The following is a 21,500-nucleotide window of genomic DNA, read 5'->3' as shown; positions in this document are numbered from 1 at the left end:
TGCCCTGCTGTTGACTCATCCTGGGTGGAATTATGTATAGAAATTAGTCAACAGAGGCCATTCCCAGGACCAGAGGCAGCACCCTGCAGCTCCCTGCCTGTCCCAGGGGGTCTTTCCAGGGCACAGTACTGGCCTCATGTGTGTGCTTTTGGGGGAGGGGCTGCTCGCTGCAGAGCCACACAGTTGGAGGCTTGTGGCCTTCCCCAAGCACCCCGGGTGGGAGAGCAAGCTCTGGCCTCTGCTGGCTTGCCAGGGAGAAGTGGAGACCCTAGAACCCGAAGTGCTGGTGCACCCCACCCAGCCTTTAGCCAAGCACCCCATGTTCCAGGAACAGTGTTGGGCACTTGAGGATTTGAGGAAAAATGCCAGCGACCTCCTGCGGTAGGGGTGGGAAGAATCTAACAGAGGTACGCTTGGGAAATGCTGTCCCATAAAAGGGTTCATGTGTTGGTTTCCTTAAGGTGATATGGACACCTGGTGAAACTGTCGAAGTACGTGGTATAAAGGGGTGGACAATGACAGCTGCATCCTTCCCCCTGTTTCCAGCCATCAGGTTCCCTCCCTAATGGCAACCACAGATTTCAGTGCGTCCTTTGTGCCCTCTCAGAGATGTGCTCAGTCAAGCATGTGGGATCAGAGCTGAGCATATATTTGCTACCTCCAAACTTTTTCTTTTACATGAATAGCAGTATACTCTGCATACCAAGATGACCATTCTTTTTTTCCTTTTACTGCTTGGCATATCTTGACACTATTCCATATCAGCACACACAGAGCTGCCTCATTGTTTTTCATGGCTGCATAGTGTTCCATTATGTAGCTGAACCATACATTTTTGGACTAGTGCCCCATTGATGGGCTTTGTGGATGCCTTTTCTCTTTAATGTAGTAGCCATGCTGCTGCAGCAGGGGTCTTAATGAGCATGTGCACCTGTAGGAGAAATTCCTACAAGTGGAAATGCTGATTGAAGTGTACATGCATTTTTAAGTTTGATCGATTCTGCCCTATTGGTTCTACCAATTTCTTCTCTCACCAACGAAGTGCAAGTGGTTTTCTTCTCTGTATCAGTACCTAAGCAGAGCAGTATCAGACATGCTGATCTTTGCCAACCTGATTGGTGAAACATTGTATCTCATGGTTTTGTTTTGCATTGATATGGTTGTATGTGGTTGAGCTCCATATGTTAAAAGCCACGTGCAGCCCCATGGCAGGTTTAATTAGGGTGCTATGTAAGTAGTGGCATGGCCTTCTCTTCACAGGCAGGTCAGCTCTCTCCAGAGACCTGTTCACTCAGTTACACTGGTCAATTGACCGAAGAGGCAAAGGAGACCTGGGGCGGGGTTGGTGGGGCTGCTCTGCCAGGGTCAGGTGAAAAGGGGGATGCCTGCCTGGAGCGCCGGGGAGGGCATGGCTGTGACTGCAGTTTCCCACAGTGATGGAGAACCAGAGTAACACTTTAGAGCAAGGGAAGAATGGGGGGCAGCCTTCTGCCTGGCGGGCCTGGCGGGCATCGCACCTGGAGGCAGGGCGACGGATGCCACGTTGTCCTCAGAGCTTCTCCACCGCAGGAACTGGAGCTCGGGAGCTGTGTGTGGGACGCCCTGCTGCGGACCTGCTCTCCCTCCCCCCTCCTGTCCCTTTGGTCCACTCCTCCTGCATTGCTTCCTCCGCTCCATCCCCAGCTCCACCACGAGGGCAGCCCCTCGGCACGTCTCGCCCAGGGCTCCTCATGACCAGTGTCGCCCAGCTCGCCTGTCTCGACCACTTTGGCTCCTTGGCTGACTCCTTCCTCTTCTGACAGCTCTAGATATGGCACTGCCCACCTGCAAGCCTCCGTGGATAAAGAAGAAGTTTACCTATGCCACTGGCCCCTGCCTCCTGCCCTCCCAACTCCATCTCCACCCAAATCTGCCAACCCACCCTCTCCGGGCCTTTTGACCTCTGTACGACCATTCCTCTGGCTGGAAATCTTCCTCTTTCTTTGCTCCACACACATCCCTCGAGACTGAGTTCAAGGGCGCTGCCGAGCAGTCATTCTCCAGCCACACTGGCCGCTGTCTTTGCCCATGGTTCCCGCCAGGGTCAGTTTCCAGGGCCCCAGGGGCCAGCAGTGGCCGTGGAGGTTGCGGTAATAGCGATGGGCAGCACACGCAGTGAGGGCCTTGAACTCCTGGACCTGATGGCAGAGCTAGTGCCCTTAAGTGCTGAAGGTCTAGTCCTGCTCTGGAGAGCAAGACTTGTCTCTTCAACTAGGGCACAAGCTTTGTTGTCTTGCTTGCCACTACAGTCACAGCTCTTGGCACTTTGCCTGGCACATGGTGGGCACCCAGTGACTGAACGGATGAGGGGTGATGAGAAGCATGACAGGTTTTCGAGCAGGAGAGTGACACAACCACAGAGAGCGTTGCCTGGTCACATGATGATGGACTGGAAGAGAGGAGACTTTCAAAAGCCGCTAGAGAACCTGAGGTGATGAGGCTGAAGTCACCAGGGGAGTCCGGTCACCAGGCACAGGGGTGACGAGGGGAAGGAAGGTCTTGGGAGACCAGGCAGCCATTGTCGACTGGCTTATCTGGATTAGGCTTTTTGTGTGAAGGGAAGAAAGGAATCTAGTTTGTCACAACTGAGGCATCAAGTTAGAAACAGTTGGTGTTCCTGGCAATCCCTGGCACTCTTATTTATCGCTTTTCCAAGACATGTCCAGGTGTCTCTGTTATGATAACAAGTGGTGACACAGAGCTTGAAATGGGATAAACAGATTAAAATAACTGGATTTAGGCGGCTTGGCACTGCATCTAGCGTGTGAGCTGTCACTGCTCAGCTGAGGGGTGAATGTAGTCACCATCAAAGGCACCCCTACCCCTGGAGGTATGCGGGAGTCGGGCTGGGTGTGGCGAGTCCCTCTCCCGGCTCCGCTTTTACTGCCATGCAGCGATGGGCTGCCGGAGGCCCTGAGGCGGGGTGTGGTGGGCCCGGATGCGAGCGAGGCAGTTTATGTCTGTTTGTAGGAAGCTGGGCCAATGTTTGGACATCTTTATGGTTTGGGAAGTTTCTTGGCCTCACCCAGCGGCACCATAGTTGCATCAGAACTTTAGGTCCTTTCTTCGGTGGCCCATGTAGAGTGCTAGATGAGCAAGGGCAGCACATTCAGAGTCTCTGAGGCTCCAGGAGGGGAAACAAGACTCCTCTCTTACTTCCAGGCTGCTGCTTCAGACCGCCGCTGCCTCCAGAAGGGATTCACACAGCGTAGTCGGGGCTGATCTGGGCGAGGGAGAGAGGTCAGGGGACGTGAGTCTCACATGTGCAGGGTATGCTACCACTTCGTCTGAATGCACGTGGCACCAGGGTCCAGTGAGCTTTGGGAGGAGGCATGTCAGACTCACCTCGTGGGTGGCTTTTCATGATTGGGTTACCTCACAGCAGAAGACCCAGTCAGACCCACTGTGGGTGGAGAGAGAAGAGATGCAGAGTTTAGGACCCGCGTACGTACACTCCCATCGTCAAGTTGAGTCTTTCCTTTCGTTGGCATCGTGGGCACCTGTCAGTCAATGATGATGCTCTTACCGCTCATGGACCTGTGTTACCAAGGATCCCAGGATCCATCTAGTAAACACGTATTTGCTGTGGTTGCCCCAAGTCCTGCCTGCCAAACGTTTCTGGTTCTCCTGGCCCTGTGGTAGGACTTCACTTCCCTGTCCCATTAATGCCAAGTGTGGCCATGTAAAAACCCAGCATGGGGTCAGCCTGCCTCTCCCTCCGGCACAGAATTGCGGAACATGGCTGATCTGTGTGCTCAGGCCCCATGGAGAGATCAGGCAGGACAGAACCCCCAGCGGACCCACGATTGGTATGTAATGTAAAGAGAAAGTAACCCTGTGAGGGTTTAAGCCATGCAGACTTCAGGGTTGTTTGTTACTGCAGCATAACCTAGCCCATCCTGATGGTACTAGAGGGGAAATAGGGGGAAATCTTCCACGCTCAGCCTAGAACCAAAACCTAAGCACGTCTAAAGGCAGCAAATGCTTTTTCACAGCACCTTCTTGCTCACTAAGGACCAACTGCACCGGCCTTTCTGTTTTACTTGAACAAACCGTTTTTACGCCCACCTTACGTACTTTGCATGTCCTGTTTCCTCTGGTTGAAGCGCTATTTCTCCAAATATTTGCTTGGTAAAAACTCTCCATCATTTGGATCTCAGCTCAAAGGCCACCTCTTAGATTTCTCCTGACCCCCGAGTGCTGCCCCCACCCCCACTGTCACTCTGTCACATTACCGTATTTATCCTCATAACACTCACCATATTTGCTTAATTGTTTATTTCCTGTCTTCCCCTCTAGAAAACCAGGACCCCAGTTGTCAGGTTCATCTCTGGGTTCCCAGTATGGGCCCAAGGTGGAGGCCCATATGTGTTGGATGAATACGTGGATTGGAAGTTGTGAGGGGCTCAGGGGTTTATTATTGTGTCCTAAGGGTGGAAACCTTTCAATCTACTTGTTCAGTGCTGATAGTGGAGTGAGAACTTAATAAATATGTGCTGGGAGAATGAGCTCTGGTCGGGAGGGGGGTGGTGGTGCCATTGTAGAGTCTGGAAGAAGACCGAAGTCTCCCAGCGCAGGAATGATGCCCCCAGCCAGCTCTGCCTATGCAAGGGGCAGAAGCGTGCCATGGTTCCTCTAGGGGAAGAAGAAGAGGTATTAGAAAGGTGACCTGCTACCACTTATCTGAATTCACATGGCACCAGGGCCCAGTGAGCTTCAGGAGGAGGCATGACTGGCCGGACAGGCCTCCCAGGCTGCAAAGCAGAGCCTTGTGACAGTTTTAGCAGGTGAGGGATTGAGTGTGTGTGTGTGTGTGTGTGTGTGTGTGTGTATGTGTTTGAGGGAGAATATGAATGAATGAATGAATGAATGAATGAATGCATGCATGCTAGGCACCACCAGGGCCAACTTTGCAAGCTCTCCACCTCCAGAAGATCCTTTGCTGTTCAGGAGACTGTGAGAAGCCAGAAGCCCTAGGAAGAGGGCTAGGAACTTGGAGCAGGTGACTGGGTGGGATTGGGGTGCGAGCAGGGGAAGAAGCTCCCAGGCCTGTCCTGCCCTGGATCCTGATCTTTGTCCTTCTCAGAACCTACCCACCTTGGGCCTTGCAGGGCACCTGCTCTTCTCTATACCTAGAATGCTCTTTCCCATGTGGTGACTTACTCTGGGGACTTGAGGTCTACTCTGAGCGTAGCCTCCTCTGTGAAGCCTTCATTGACCACTGAAAGTTGGCACCATCCTCCATGCTCCCAGAGTTCTTGGCATAGCTTTGTGGGGGCACTTATCTTGCTGACCTGAGTTCGTTCTTTCTTGTTTCCAACCAGATGGGCAGGACTGGGCTCTCATCCTCTCTCTGTCTCCTCACTGCAGCCTGGCAGGGGGCTGCTGCCCTGTCAGTGATGACTGACGATGAGGGATTTGGTGTCATCAGGTAGCTGAAGGGCTCTCAGATAGAAAGGAGGTCCTCTGATTGTGTGTCCATGGAGGGTGGGACCCAGGCTGTCCTATGGCAGTTATAGACAGACAGATGTCAGCTCACTGTGAGGGAGAACTTTCTATCAAAGTGGCCACCTAGGGACCCGGCCACCTTGGGACCACTTCCCAGCTCTGAAGGTATGGGAACAGAGATACCATGACCCCTACCCTTTTTATTCCAAGAAAGAGATGGAAGCAATAGATTTCCCAGCTCCCTGTCAGATTTTACTGGGCCCTGGGCAGTCTGGAGCAGATGGGACACGAAGTAGCTGCCTAGGGACTGAGTTGAAGTGTTAGGGCCCCAGGTGTTTCCCAGATGTCAAGGGTGTGGTCTGAGGGTCCCAGGCCTGATGGGCCCATGCCATGACTTCACTGAAAGGTGGGGCCGAGAAGATATGTCCAGCTGGCTGGAGCATTGCAGATGGGCGGAGAAGTACCCAACCTGTACTGGGGATGAGGACATTTGTCCCATGCCCTCTGCAGCAGGGTGGTCCACCCTGGCAGGGCCATGCACGCCCTGGCTCAGCGGCCTTGGAATCTCCACTCTCCTGTGTCCTGGTGGAGTTTCCTAGGGAAGCAGCCACCTTGTTCTCCTCAAAGTGCCCAGGGTTCCCCTGGTGGATAGATGAGCCCCTGCAGCACTGTACCTGGCTCTGCGTTTCTGAGGGGTCCCTAGGGCGGTGGAGGGAAAGATGCCCCATGATGGCAGGTTGTAGGTATGTAATGGGGACCTTTGGCCATGTGCCCTGATGAGCCCCAGGCTCTACATAAGGCTGCTGTTCTTTTTTTTTTTTTTTTATCCTCACCCGAGGACATTTTTCCATTTTTTGTTCAGGTAGAGTGGGAGGGAGAGAGAGGAACAGATAGAGAGAGAGAAACATCGATGTGCAAGGAACACACCGAGTGGCTGCCACCCGCATGACCCACCAGGGCCGGGGACAAACTGCAACCGAGGCACGTGCCCCTAGTAGGAACCGAACCTGGGTCTCTCAGGACCGCAGGCTGACGCTCTAACCGCTGAGCCAAACCGGCCAGGGCAAGGCTGCTGTTCTTGATCCTGGGACTCAGTTCTCCTGACTATGGCTTTGGAAAAGGCCACGCCCTCTTACCATGTTGTCTCCTGACTGATTCACTCTGGGCTACCAGTGGGAAGAAAGTGTCCAGTGCCACCATGCCCAGCCCTAGTCAGCATTACTGGGCCTCAGCCTCCTGCCTTAACCTTGATTCTGTTGTTCTACCCCTTCCCCTCCAGTCCGGCCTCCCCTGCCCTATCTCTGCCTCTCTTCCCCCCTGGAGCTTTCGCTTGCTCTCAGCACCATGTCCCCTCTGACGGCAGGGCCAGTGCTGCTTTGTCCCCATGCCAGTTGTGGGGCTCAGCCTCAGGCCACATGTGCAGGAGGGCCAGTCATACCTCCTTGTTCAGATGGGCCTGTCTGGCCCTGCAGGAGGTGAGACATGGATGGGTCAAGGCTTCTCCCTCGGGATGGGCTGTGTGCCCATGTGACCCCTGAGTGACCTTGCTGCACCTCTGTTGCCTCAGCTGCTGGATAGAGTTAGTGGGTCTGGCTCGTCACCCCGGTTGCCGGGGTGTGGTGAGCTGAAGGACCGCCTGAGCTGGTTATTGCGGTGGGTGACACAGCCCCGGCGAGCGGGACGTGGCGAGGCATTGCAGAGTCTCGTCTGGCTGTGTGTGACTGTTAATGTGGGCCAAATGACGTTTCTTTCATCTGCCCCTCCGCATGGGGTGGGTCTCTTTGGGGGGCTGGGCAGCACTTGCAGCATCTCTTGAATCCTGCCTGGTTTCCTCACCCATTCAGAGCACCTGCTGTGTGCTGGTCACTGGGCAGGACAGATGAGGTCATCTGTCCTGCGGGGACAGATGTTAGGGGGGCTCATACAGACTCACTGTGGAGGGGCAGGAGGACTTGGGGGGAGGGGTATAATCTATCTCCAGGCTGAGCCCCCCTGAAGTCATCCCTGATAATGAAGTAGCAGTGACAGCTCCCTTGGGGCTGCCCGAGGTTTCCGTCTTGCAGGCACCTCACAGTCCAGTGAGCCCAGCTGTGCTATGATGCAGGCCGACACCGCATCAGACCCCAAATCTAGTTACAATGTATAATTCTTACTCTATTAGCACACTATATTGTAGTAGATGTATTTCTTGGCTATATGGTGCTCACATACATGAACACGTTTGACCCCCATCCTCAGTCTGAAGGAACCCTCCCAGCGCTGCTGTGGGCCCCTGGCTCACTGTGTTCATGGCCCTCTGCAGTCTCTGAAATTGAAGTTGATTCATTTGTTTCGTGCTGCTGGAATGGAAGCAACATGAAGGCATGGGTCTTGTCAATCGGTGTGATGTCTCCGGCACCCAGAATAGGCCTGGCACAGGACAGGGACTCAATGGATGTTTGTTCAATAATTGAAGAAATGAATACAGTCCAGCTGGGTTTTCACAGCTGTCGGGTGAATTAAGCGCTATTGCTATCCCATGTTCCCGATGGGGTAGATAAGGCTTGATGAGATGAAGCGACGGGCACATATAACTCAGCTGATAGGTGTCAGAGGTGGGATTGGAACCCCTCCCCCACATACATAGATCAGGGAGATATGTATGTCAGCTGGTTGCAGTGTGTGTGGGTAGACCCTGGCACGCGTAAGGGCCATGTACAAGCAGTAGTCATTTTATTGCACATGGCATGTTGAGATGGAAAGGCTTTGCAGGAATTTTGCTTTATAGGCACATAAAGGACTTTATTACCCTTTATTGTGGACATGGGTTCAAGGAGGATTCTACTTTGCTTTCTACCACGGGGTCTGTCTGACGTCCCTATGGAGGCTGGAGCTGCTGGCCCTGCTCTGAGGAGGCTGAACCCCAGGGAGGAGGAAATGCAAGGCCTGGGTCTGGGGCAGCTTGGTATCCATGGGGCAGGATGGAGTGGCAGCATCCCTGGGTGAAATGCAGGTTTAAGCTGCCTCAGTGGGACATGTGACATTATGTAACTCATTAAATCCTACAGGAGCACGAAGGGGAGCTGCTTCTAATTACCAGGATGAAAATTAATGGAATAAAACTTCTATCCAGGCTTCCCCATGGTGGAGCAGGGAGGGCTTTTTATGCATGATCAGGTTGGCCAGGAAGTGTTGGAGCAGTCACACGGACTGTCTGGTTGGGTTGAGTGGGGGTGGTCCTTGGTGCAGACCAGGAAGGGAAATGGGGCTGAACAGGAAGTGGGACAAGGCCTGGTTTGCAGAGCCCTGAGCAAGGAGGAGGCCCCATGGCGCCCTGGGCAGCCTCCAGCGAGCTTCAGACCTGGGGCAAAGCTGCGATGGACCTTGGGCTCACTCTGGAGCATGTGCCTGACACCTTGTCCTCAGGGGACTTGGAAAAGCTCAGCTCCATGACTGTGAGGGGCAGCCCCAAATGGGCTTGACACCTCATTTTGCCATGGGTCCCCAGGACTAGTGTGGGGTACTGTGGTTGTGCATGTCACAGTGGTGATTGCACCAACCATCCAATGCTGCCACTCCTGATAAAGGGGGTGGTGTTGGCTCGAGCTGAGAGCCACAGGCCGAGTCCTGGCCCTCTGGGTGGGTCGGAGCCTGTGGTTAGGGCTCAGGAGCAGGTCTGGTTCCTGTCTGCCTTCTGCCCAGCCATGCCCCGCAGGTCTCTCCTGTGGAACTCATTCTCACAAATGCTGCCTGAGCACCATCCGCCACCATCAGCCAACATGCACTCAGAGGAATGGAGCATTCAGTTAGGTGCACAGTCCACTCGCAGGGGATGTCACCTGGCTGCCCCTCAGATCAGGACAGTAAATACTCACTACTTGTTGATTATTAATGACAACCTAGGAGATTAATACTGTATCATCTCCATCTTATTGGTAAAGAAACTGAGGCTCAGCCGGGTCGGGTGAGTGCCGAGAACACACAACCAGGAGGTGGGGGACTAGAACCAGGCAGCGCGACTCACGTTAGAGCCAGTGCTCTGAGGCTTCGCATTCTGCTGCCTCCTTGGATGGATGAAGCAACCCTCCTTCTAGGACTCTCAAACCTTCCCCTGCAGCATTTCTGGACTTCTCACATCATTCTCTGTAGGTGGGGGAGGATCAGACGTTCTCGGTCTCACTTTGCCGGCAAGAAAAGAGACAGGCTAAGTGGCTTGTAGGGCTCACACTTGCACTGACTGACACCTGTCTGTGTAGCGTGATGCTGGGATGATGGGTGTGTTTTGGCTGAAGTAGTTCAAGTCCTTGGATGCCAGTGGTTTGTCACGGGAGCTCTTGCCTGGAGGTCCCTTAGTCTCAGGGAACTGGTCATCCTATGTCTGGAACCCAAGGAGATGCTAGTGGTTCTCTGGGTTCATGACTTCCTTGGTGGGGCTTCTCTTTCCTGGGGCCTGCCCTTGCTAGGGACCACCCAGGGTGTGGGCTGGCAGGGTCTCATGCGTTAGTGCACGCAGCCCTGGACAGCGGGCAGTGGGATGCTTGGGGCCTGGTCAGCCAGACTGGACTGTTTTCTTGGATTGTTGTGTTATATTTATTCTCACTAATCTATTTCTTTTGCCTGTTTATACAGTGAAAATATCTAATAAAATGTGTCTGAGGACAGAGCAAATGAGGAACATTTTGGAAAGAAGTGTAAAAGGAATGACATCTTGAAATAGCTAGCTAATTGGAGTTGCTCCCCTGGTGCTGAGGCCCTGCCTTTGAGAGCTCCATTCCTCCTCCTGTCCCCTGTAAAAGTGAGACTTCTTGACATTAAGCAAATGCTGTGTACTGCCTGTGGAGGGGAGCTAGGGGTCTGCACATGCGCGGTCGAGGGCAGGAAGCTCTTCCCAGCTGCTGGATGCTGGCACTGTGGCTCTTCCATCTAAGGATCCCTGCGGAAAGGCAGGCTGATTTCACCACTTACGTGCCAGGACCCCGGATGCCGAGGCAGGGGAATGCTGCAATCTAAACATTTACATTCTGAAAAATGGGAAATCATCCACTTAGATATAAATTAGCCAGGGCCTGACGGGTTTATTACATCCTGGAATGCTTTCATGAGGCTTTCAGAGGGGTCCATGTTGCAGGCCCAGGTCTCCAGCTGGGCTTCCTGTGGCATGCTCCTAAGGGGACCCCGCTGGAATACACAGGCTGGACTGAGCTGTCCTTAAATTCCTGTGGCCCACAACTGATTCACGTGTGACAGGAGAATAAGGGAGCACAGTGCTACATCCTGAACAATGAGGCACCCTGAGCGACTAGCGTCTCGGAGCTGATGGGGTGAGGTTAGTCAGGGAGGAGGAAAGGGAGGAGCCAGATGTGGAGGTCCAATCAGAGGCTGCGGACGAGAGGGGGCGGGAGAATTGTGCTCTGTGCCATGACTTGTTGGACAGGAAGAGGGTACGTACGGTAGTGAAGCCAGAAATGCCCAGGAGGGGAGGATTGACCATCCTGGGACTGGGGTTTCAGACAAGTCTTGGACTGGAAGCCCGGGAGCTGGGCCGGGTGTGAACTCAGCTGGATGGTGGCCAGGTTAGCTCCCAGCTCATCTAGAGTGGACTGAACAACCTGTGGACAAACCCAGGTGTGGGTGGATGTCCCAGGGCCCTCCGAGTCCCATGTTTAGGGATTTTAGAAGATCTTAGGGAATGAGTGGGAAAAACACACATACACAAATGTACATAATTGTAATAAGTTAGGAGCTTATTTTTGTTTCCCCTTTTCTTATATATTACAGACACTTATGTATCTATGCAGATTATGGAGACATACTTAGATGCCGAATAAATGCTTTTGGAGGAAAATGATGTTAATGACAAGTGATCTATGGCATCAGTTATTTTGGGGGATTTGGAGGAAGAAGCCTGCTTTGCACAGGAGGGGTCCTATTTGGGGGGTGGTTAGAGCACTGGTTCTCAAAGTAGCTTGCATCAGAATCACCTGCAGAGCTTGTTAAAACAGATTTCTGGGCCCCACCCTCCTTTAGAGTTTCTGATTCATTAGGTCTGGGGTGGGTCCTGGACATTTGTATCTCTCACAAGTTCCCATGTGACTCTGCTGCGATTGATGGGGGTTGGGGGCACACTTTGAAGAGCAGTGAGCTAGACAGCGATAAGCGGTGGGCTTTTGTGTGGGAAGGGGAATGCTTTCTAGGACTTCCTTGGCTCTGAGGACTCACTGCTCATGCCTTGGTAGAAGGAAAGAAGACATTCTGGTATCCATGGAACCATTTCCTTGTTTTTAGAAAGAACTCAGACCTCCTGTAATGTGGGCAGAGCCAGCTTGCAGCCACCCGAGCAGCCACTGGCTTTGTGTGTTTATAGTTCATTCAGCAGCACCCACTGGTGTCTCCTCTGTGCCCAGCCCTGTGTGTGATGCGTCTGCAGTCTCAGGAAAGACACTTGGGCAGGATGTTTCCAGCGCAGTCTAATCTAATAAGTGTTGAGTGAACACTTCCTTTCCCCCCGCCGGGCTGCCTGGTGTGGGAGCCTGGGGGAGAAATGATGTAGTACTTGACCATGGGGATGCCGGTCATCTTCTACCCCCCGTCCCCAGGACGCTGGCTCCACTGTAACAGCTCTCGACCCCTCTGGGAAGCCAAGTGTTTTCCTTAGAGCCTGTGGTCACTTTGATACCCAGATGTGTCTGTCCCCATAGCCAAGCCTGGATGTCTTGGCTGGACCTGAGAAACCCATGCATGGTTCTCTGTCCTTGCAGTGGGCCACCCAGTGTCAGAGTGAGGACCAGGAAGGGGCCGCTTGGGTGTAGTGGGAGGATGCCGGAAGGTGAGTCAGGCCACCTGGGTTCCTGTCGTGTGACTTCAGGCAGGTCCTCTCTTCTCCCTGGCCTCAGCTTCCCCTGTCGGGTGAGGTTGATAATGCCCGTCCTAGCTCCTCTCCCGGTGATGGAGCCCCAGTGGGACAGCGTCCCAACCTTCCCTACACACGTGGGGATTATTGAGGGTGTCCGGGATGGTGGGCCGGTGCCCTCTGAGGTTTGGGGGCAGGGGTATGGAAGCCTTGGGGAAGGGGCCAGGGTGCGCTCAGAAGTACAGGGTGGCTTTGAAAAACATGCTGCGCACCTGGGTTCATACCCACTCTGCCCCTCTCTAACCCAAGGGAGGATGCCACGCTGCGTACCTGTCTGACACCGGGCTCATCTGGACAAAGAGGGTGCAGAGCGGCGCCTGCTCACCAGGCGGTGTTGCGCTCAGGAGGCACTTCCTGTGAGTCCGGCCCTGCGTTCAGATCAGTGGACGGTGATGACAGTGACAGGGTTTATTGGAGTGGCTTCCTATCAGGCACTGGAGAGTGAGGTAACACATCTGATAGAGGGACACAAACTTCCTGCATCCTCTAATCATACGATGCTTGGTTCTTAATGCTGGCTGGTACTTACTGGGTAGAGGCGAGTAAAAATTCAAGGAATGTTTATGAGGCTGAGGCTGCGAGGGTGGGAGTTTGGCTCTTCTGGTGCCTGGGTAGTTTTTAATTTAACTTTTATTTTTATCGAAGGAATATATATATTCATAGCCAACCAGTAATAAGCTTATAATGAAAAGCAGCAGCCCACCACCCTTTGCCTTACAACCCTGGTTTCTGCTTTCTAGAGGAAATTGTTTTTAATTCTTGTAGTTGTTTTATGTTATTTACCATATTTCTAAATTGTAGGCGTATGTTACCTTTTTTTTTTTTTTTTTAAATTTTCAGTTTTCTCATTTTCTGACTCGATGATGGAAGATGGGGATTAAGTTGACCAACACCGATTCTTTTCTGACCAAATGCAGGCATGTACACCTCCTTTCCCCGGTCTTTCTGAAACACGACAGTACCCGGGTTAGAGCTGTGTGACCATGCACAGCGGTGTAAATATATACATGGAGTGTACCATGATCATGTTTTGCCTTTTTTTCCTAATAGTTTTTTTTTGTTTGGAATTAGGTACACAGTAACTGATTGGCTTGGTTTTCTATTATCGGTCCTCCTTTCTGTGGCTAAACTGGCCATGTTTTCTCTCTGCTCCAGAGCACCAGGTAACCTTTATTTTGTTTCCACCTTCAGTCTGGATAGTTGCTCTTCAGGCACCGCTGCCATTCTGAGCCTCCCTTCATGGTCACCCAGGGCGTCCTGTGGGGACACCTGTCTGCTGAGTTCTATGCCTTTCTCTCTCTCTCTGTTGACTCTGTCTTTTAAGGAACATAATTTCCAGTTTTTCCTGAGGAGAGGGTACCTGGGAGGCAGAGTTTTGAGATCTTGCATATCTCAAAATATCTTTGACTTTTACACTTGACCAGTAGTTTGACTGAATATAAAATTCTAGGTTGAAATTGCTTTCGCTTAGGAACTTGGCGATGTTCCGTCGTGTTTCCCATGTTGCTGTAGAGCAGTCAGGTGCTGTTCTGTGTCCTAGTCCTTAGAGTGTGACCGTTTCCCCCTGCCTTCCCTTCCTCCCCACACCCAGAAGCTACGAGGATCGAGGATCGTCCTTTCATTACCAGGGCACTGAAATATCACATTCCCATTGCTTAATAGGATTTTAAAAATGCGTTGTTTTGGCCCGGCCGGTGTGGCTCAGTGGTTGAGCGTTGACCCATGCACCAAGAGGTCGCCGGTTCGAATCCTGGTCAGGGCACATGCCCAGGTTGTGGGCTCGATCCCCAGTGGGGGCCATGAGGGAGGCGGCCAGTCAATGTTCTCTCTCACTGATGTTTCCATCTCTCACTCTTCCTTCCTCTCTCTGTCAAATCAATAAAGAAAAATAAAGGGTTGTTTTGGGCAGTTGTGGATACTATTAAATCTGGAAACTTCAGCTCTAGGAATTTGTCTTATATTATTTATTTGATAAAAATTTCCACTCTCCATCCATTTTTCCCTTTCTGGAATTTTTTTTTTTTTGATGCTGAACCTCCTAAACTGATTCTCTAATTAACTTTATCTTCTAATGTCCATCTTTTTGTTGTTTAACTTTCTAGACCAGCAGTTCTCAAAACTTTTGGGTCAGGTTCCTAAAGCCTCAGGGTCTGTTCACACTTAAAGATCACTGAGTATCCTAAAGAGTTTTGTTTGCATAGATAATGCCTATTGATGGGCACCATATTAGACATTAAAACAGAAATTAAAAAATTATTTATTAAAAATAAAGCCATTACATGATAACATAAATAACATAGGTTATAAAAATATAAATTTATTTTTCAAAGTAAAAATTTGGTGAAAGGATTGACATTGTTTTATATTTTTGCTCTTCTTTTTAATGCATGGCTTAAGAGATAGCTATATTCTCATCTGTTTCTACATCCGATCTGTTGTGTTCTGTTGTTTTGATTGAAGTAGATGAAGAAAGTCTGGTTCCATTCAGACGTGTAGTTGGAAAAGAGTATATTTAATTGCCTTTTCAGATAATTGTGGATATTTTTCTTTGATAGCACACCAGAACCCTACAGTAAGTTCTTAAAGGTTCATTTCAGTATGGAATCTGAAACCTCACCAGTGAATTCTCTGTTCTGTTACATGAAAATCCACTGGTCTATCTTGTACAATGAGTGAATTTTACCTGTGCCTGATTTTGTAACATCATTCACGATTATTTGGCAAATATTGGTTCACTGAGTTACATAGATCTTTAAAATGTTAACATGTTTCTTTATATAATATCAAACAATTACATTTGTAAATATCACCACTGATCTCAACAGAAAAGTATGCTCTCAGGCTGATGATAGTAGATAAGTTTCCTAAAACTGTAACTTTGCTTAAAAGCTCATATTCTGTTGATAGTAACAAATATTACCTGTCATCCCCCTTGAATTGAAAGGCTTGCTTTTTCTATTTTCGAGAGAAATTTTCTTGTCATTTATTGTTACCGTGAGTGTGTGGTGGTGAAGAATGCAGTGACTACTAACACAGTTTGCTGCTGCCGCCTTGAGTTCCGTTATAGCACCAGGTGTTTTACCCATGGTTAGTCCTGTACCACCAGTGAGAGAGTCAAAGCAGTGGAAAAGGCAAATAATGGCCTAGTATTATTATTGTTTTCATGGATCCTCTGAAAGGGCTTCAGGAACCCTTAGGCATCTGAGGACCACACTTGGAGAACTGCCGTCCTTACAAACTTCTATTGGATTTCTTTCTTTCTTTCTTTCTTTTTCTTTTTAATCCTCACCTGAGGATATTTTTTGCATTTATCTTCAGATAGAGCGGGAGGGAGAGAGGGAGCAAGAGAGAGAAACATCGATGTGAGGGAGACACATCAACTGGTTGCCACCCGTAGGACCCCAACCGGGGCTGGGGAAAAACTGCAACCAAGGTACGTGCCCTTAGCAGGATCTGAACCCAGGACACTCTAACCGCTATGCCAAACTGGCCAGGGCCTATTGGATTTCTTACTCTTGCATTTCTATTTTTAATTTCTTAGAGCTCGTGCTTTGTTCTTTGTTCTTCGTTGTAACTTTCAATTCTTATTTGATATGTGCTTTATGTTCTCTTATTTTACTGAAGATAGTAATTGAGTAATTGTAGATTCTCTGGAGTTTTTCTTTGCTCCTTACATTGTTATTTTTCTCTGGGTTCCTTTTGATCCCTCTTGGTTGTAGTGCTGTCTTTTGTGTTGGAGACTCTTCACAATGTCTGACGATTCTTGGCTCGTATTTAAGATGAGGCACCAGCATGCTGGTTGGAAGCCCTCCTGGCATGGGTGGGACTTGTTGACTAATAGGCCTCCCTGTAATGTGATTGGAGAGGAGCCAGCTCTTCTGATGGGGACCCTGCATAATGATATTGTTAGTTTTTTCATGGGCTGGTTAGTTTCAAGGAGGAATGTTCCATTCTGATACGTGCAACTCTTGGAGTTAAAAGGAGAAAAGTGACTGAGAGATTTCTCTGTCCGGGATGTTGATTTTTGTAGAATCCCTGTTTCAGAATGGCACCTACCACTTTCCTCAGTTTTGCTTCATGTCCCTGAATCCAGAGCATAGACCCTACTATCTTCTGAAAGTTTGGAAGAGAAATAGTCACACGGTGATGAGGACCAGGGAAGGCATGGGTGGGATGTAACTCTCCTTTGAACGACTTTGAACACTCTGTTTCTGTCCCCACTGTACCTCTGCTTCCAGAGGCACCTGTCCTGTAATTTTCTTGCCTTTCTGCAGTTCTGTGCACACAGCTGCTTGCTTCTTGATGGTTGGGTTTATGCAATAGAAAAATTCTCTACTCTGTGTTAAGCAGTGTGGGGGACACTGTTATTCCCTCCTCCTGATACTCATACTTTTGAGCAAACCCCCTCCCCTCCATGAGTGTGGTGGGGACCTGTGACTTCCTTTAACTAGTAGAATGTGGCAAAGGTGACAGGATGTTACTTTTATACCTTACTTAAGATTGTAACTTTGGCCTTGCTAGGAGACTCTCTCCCTCGTTGGCTTTGATGAAGCCATGTGGGAGGCCACATAGCAAGGAGCAGGTGACAGTCTCCAGCCAACCAGCAGCTTGGAACTGAGGGTGGCCTCTGGCTGAAAGTCAGCAAGAAACCCCCAGTCTAGCAGGTTGCAAGGAACTGAATTATGCCAGCAACTATGCAAGATGAAAAGAGCTCAATCCTTCCCCATTTGAGCCTTGGGATGAGACTGCAGCCCCTGCGGACACCTTTTTTGCAGCCTCTATTGCTGTTATGTGCCGGCGGATAACTAAAACAGGTAAATAACTGAAACGGGCAGTATTCCAAGGGCATGTTGAACTGGAAGCTCTCATGCTTTGTCTTCATGAGCTAATGGCCTTGTGTAGCTGGATATTCAGCCCTTGGAGGGGATGGGGTGAGGATGTAGCTTCAGGTCAGGATTCTGTTGTTTAAAGGCTCTACTCACATTTCCTACTGGGGGTTACGGAATCCAGAAGACTAGACAGGAGCTGCCTCATAGTTCAGAGGCGTCCCCTCATGAAGTCCTCTCTTGATGTGTTGTGGCTTACTGAGGCCTGGAAACCCAGGCGCCCAGCCCATGGACTCTGTCCCCAGCTGCCATGCCTGGACGGGGTCTGCTGTCCATCTATCATATGTTGGGTGGGGTGGGAGAGGCTTTGCAACATTGAACTTGAAATACTGGAATTTAAACTCCAGTTGTGGATAACAGAATGATAGAATGAAAGAAAGTATTTTTATTAACGTTGTAGACAGGGACCCAGGGAAGCACCATGGAGCTGTGTGTCAGGTACACTTAACCTTGAGCCTGAGAGCCACTGCTCATCTTTGTCCTCACCAGCTGGGTCATCTTGCACAGGCCACTTTACCTTTCTGCCTTCAGTTTGTTCCTCATTAAATAATTTACCCAATATTTAATTAGCACCTGTTGTGGGCCAGGCCCTGTGCTCCGTGTCAGGACTATAGAGAGGTGGTTCTTGCTCTCAGGGATCTGGGCATGTGGTGGAGTAGAGAGGACCAAAACGGACAAGTCCAGGACAGCAGAGCTTGCAAATGGGGGGCCTGCAGACTCTTCCTAAAAACTTGAACTACTGACTCCTCTAGACAAATAGGAAGACTTGACAACTGTCATCAGGAGTTCCCCTCTTTAAATGGGTGAGGACCCAAGTTTCCATTAAAGAGAGAATGAGAGAGAGGCTGGGAGAACTGTTTTCAGAAAAATGAGAGAGTGCGCAGGCTAGATCTGTCCTGCCCTACTGAGGTCCACCCTGGGGCCCCTGAGTATGTGACCCTGCCACGTGAGAGGCAAGTGCTGAGTGGGGCCATGAGTTTCAGGGTCCTAGGTGGCCCCTCCACTACCTAAGGTTCTTCTGAAGAGCAGAGGGCTGGCCAGTACCATGGAAGCCTCTGCGTCCCCTGTAGCAGACAGGTCACCCACCGTTTCATTAGTTCGGAGTGGGGAGTCGCTCTGCACTACAGTCCAATCCTATGCGCAGCGCTTTGGGTGCAGGAATTCTGTTGGCACATGACCGCAGTGTGCTCATGGGAATGCCTGCTGGGCCCAGTGACGTGAGTTTGCCTTTCCCAAACTTTCCAGCCAATCAGCAGTTCCCTCCAGGATTGGGAATCTCCTTCCTCCTGGCCACCACAGCTGCTGCCATCTGTGTCCCCAGACCTAATCCTCCTGTGGGGGCCATGGGCCTGCCTCTTTGTGGAGGGTCCTGTCAAAGAGACTTTCAGGATTGGCATCCTGGTGCACTTGAGCCGACTGTCCCCATCTTAGACCCGCCTGAGGCCGCTCTGGGGAGGGCTGGAGTGCCTGGTCACTTATCTCACACCATTAGGCTTACGGCGGTGCTGCTAGCGGACAAAGGCTCGAAGGGGATTAGGGGTAATTACCAGGCCATCCTTTATTCCCAGGCTGTAATGGGCCCAGCCACGGTAATTGTACCTGCTGGTGTCAGGCTGCTCCCCCCCCCAAAGGGCAGGCCCTGGGCCGGGTTGTGGGCATTGGAGGGCAGGTCCTGCTGCATGCCCACCTGCCCACCTAATGCTGGGTGGCAATGGGACTCAGGTGGCTTTAGGTGAGTTCACTGTGGCATGGCAGCCTGGCAAGGGCAGTTAACAGAGCTCATCATGGAGAAAACAGAGCCCGTGGTGTGCTAAGGACCTTTCGATGGGGGTGCAAGGGCTCCCTACCTTGCTAGTTCCTGAGCTGCTCAAGGATTGTTGATCTTTACTGTGGGGTTATCTTTGTAGCCTGGGGGGTTGTGGGTGTCCAGAAGGGCTGGACATTCTGGAGGGCAAGGCAATTGAGGATCTTTTCCATTCTTGAGAGGTGGGACCTGCCTTAGGGATGAGGGAGGGAGGGGACTTTGGCCCTGGGAGGTTTGCGTGGGTGGGGAGCACCGGCCTTTGCATCCTGGGTGCACTGGGTCGGGGTGGGGTGCTCAGGCAGCCCTGGCTGTGGCCATGAGCACAGGCTGGAGCGCCCTGGGATGCTAGCTGATGAAGCTCACCCCAAAGCCCCAAAGGAATTGTTCTCCTATCCAGGGAATCCCTGCTCTGTTCCTCTCCCCCCGAGGAGCCTTAGCATGGAAAAGGCTCATGGAGAGTTCAGCAAAGTGCATTTGAAAATTCAAGCTGTGCATTCTTTTAATCCGTTTAGGGAGCCTGTAAGGTGATATTGATGGCGGTGTTTTTATTTCTTAGAATTATTTTTCCAGTCATTCACATGAACTCAGAGCACCATATCGGTTTTCCACCTTAAGTAAGAGGATTAAAAACGTTGCATAATGCAGGGCCCGAGTTAAGTGCTCCGGCCCCAGCGCCTTGTCACATCGTGTAATCGGGAGTAATTGCTAGTGTGGGGTTGGAGAAAAGCGCCCATTCTGGGGAGTGGGGGTCGGGGGGCCTTGAATGAGCCTTTACTATAGGGGGACAAAGCTGAGTGAGCGGGGTCTTCATGCAGATAGGAGGAGTGTCTTGAGCATCTTTGCCTGGGCACCATCTGAGGGGGAATGTGGTGTTACTTTGGGGGTGCTGCAGGTGTGGTGGGAGGGGGGGGGAAGCGGACTCTCTGGGGACAGTGAGCCCTGGTGTCACAGCTGTCTTGGGTTCTTCTACTCTCTGGCTGCCCCTTCTTCACGTGAGGGACAGAGGGTCTGACCTGAGACCCTCAGTCCCTCTGAGCTGACTCCGGGGCGGGGTTTGGAGCAGCAGCTGGAGGGGGAGGGCTCACCTTTCATGGGTGTCACTCTTTCAAGGCAGCACCCCTCAATTTCACAGCAAAATGCGCCCTGGCGCCTGTGCGGTGCGGCCGCCATGCCACAGGTGTGCAAATGCCCCTCGGGCCAGTGTTGCTTGCGAGGGGGCCCGAGGAGGAGGGAGGGAGACCCTCAGCTCTCCAGGAAGCCACCGAGCCACAGGGAAGTGGAGGCGTTTTGGGAACATTGTGTGGTGGCCATTGAACAAGCTGCCTCTGTCTCCTTTCCCAGTGTGGTCAGCATTTAGCCACGCATGTCACCTGCTTTCCCAGATTTTGACGCCTCTGTCCTGGGGTGAGTGGTTGGAGGTGGGAAAGCAGGAAGGAACTCGGCTCCTCTTCCAGAGTTCCTGGCTGAGCAGAGGCTCCTGTGGAGGGGCCTGGGGTAGAGGAGCAGGAGAGGGACAGGTGGGGTGACGGAGCCCAGCTGGAGCATTGCAGGGTCTCCTGGGGTCTATCCATGGTGCTCCAGGATTCTCTTGGCTCCCAGCAGTGGGCTGGGAAGAGACAGGCAGTCTTGACTCCCTCCCTCTAGACAGTTCTCAGTCCTGCCTTATGTTCTAGGTCACCACTGTCCCCATGGAAAGGAGAAGAGATTTGCCCCCTGCTCCCAGCCATGACTCTCTGTCTGAGTCAGGATTTTTTTCCTGGGACAGAAGGACCAAGAAATCAAAGATGATCTGCATGAACAAGGTGGGGGAGGTCTTCTGGTGGGCATGGATTGCTGGGATGCAGTAGTGGTGGGTCCCAACACAGGATGCCTCAGTTGACAGTACTTGTCTTTTTTTCCTGCTCTGAAGGAAATTTACCCATTTTTCAGTTAAGGATCCTCTTGGGGGCAGAAGCAGTTGCCAAAGAGGAAGGACAGGAAGCAGAGACTGAGGATGTCACCAATCTGCTGGGCTTCCAAGCAGATCTGAGTGCCTGGCCTCAGCCCCACCTGATGGCAAGCCCTGCACAGCACCTTGCTCCCAGGACCAGCTTCTGCAGGTGGCTGACTGTGGCCCGGCCATATATACTTGTCCAGCAGAGGTTGCACACGAGGCCTTGTGCTTCTCCCCAGGGGGGTCAGAGTGAACGAGACTTGTCCCTGCTCTTCAGAAGCTTGCTGGTACATTGGGGTGAGGGTTGGTGAGAGGAGGGACACATATACTTGAGCCCTTTCCTGGACTCAAGTATCCGAGGTAGATGTTCGAGGATGCCCAGTATGCAGGTGTGGTTGACCAGGGGCCACAGGCCACTCCAGGTCATCTCACCTGGGCCCATTGGTAAGGACAGGCTAAAATAGTGTGTGGATGTGGTAGTGTGTAAATGTGTGTGTGGTT

This window comes from Molossus molossus, unplaced genomic scaffold, assembly GCF_014108415.1.
Source record: "Molossus molossus isolate mMolMol1 unplaced genomic scaffold, mMolMol1.p scaffold_m16_p_4, whole genome shotgun sequence".
NCBI lineage: Eukaryota > Metazoa > Chordata > Mammalia > Chiroptera > Molossidae > Molossus > Molossus molossus.
This window is presented reverse-complemented; position numbering follows the sequence as displayed.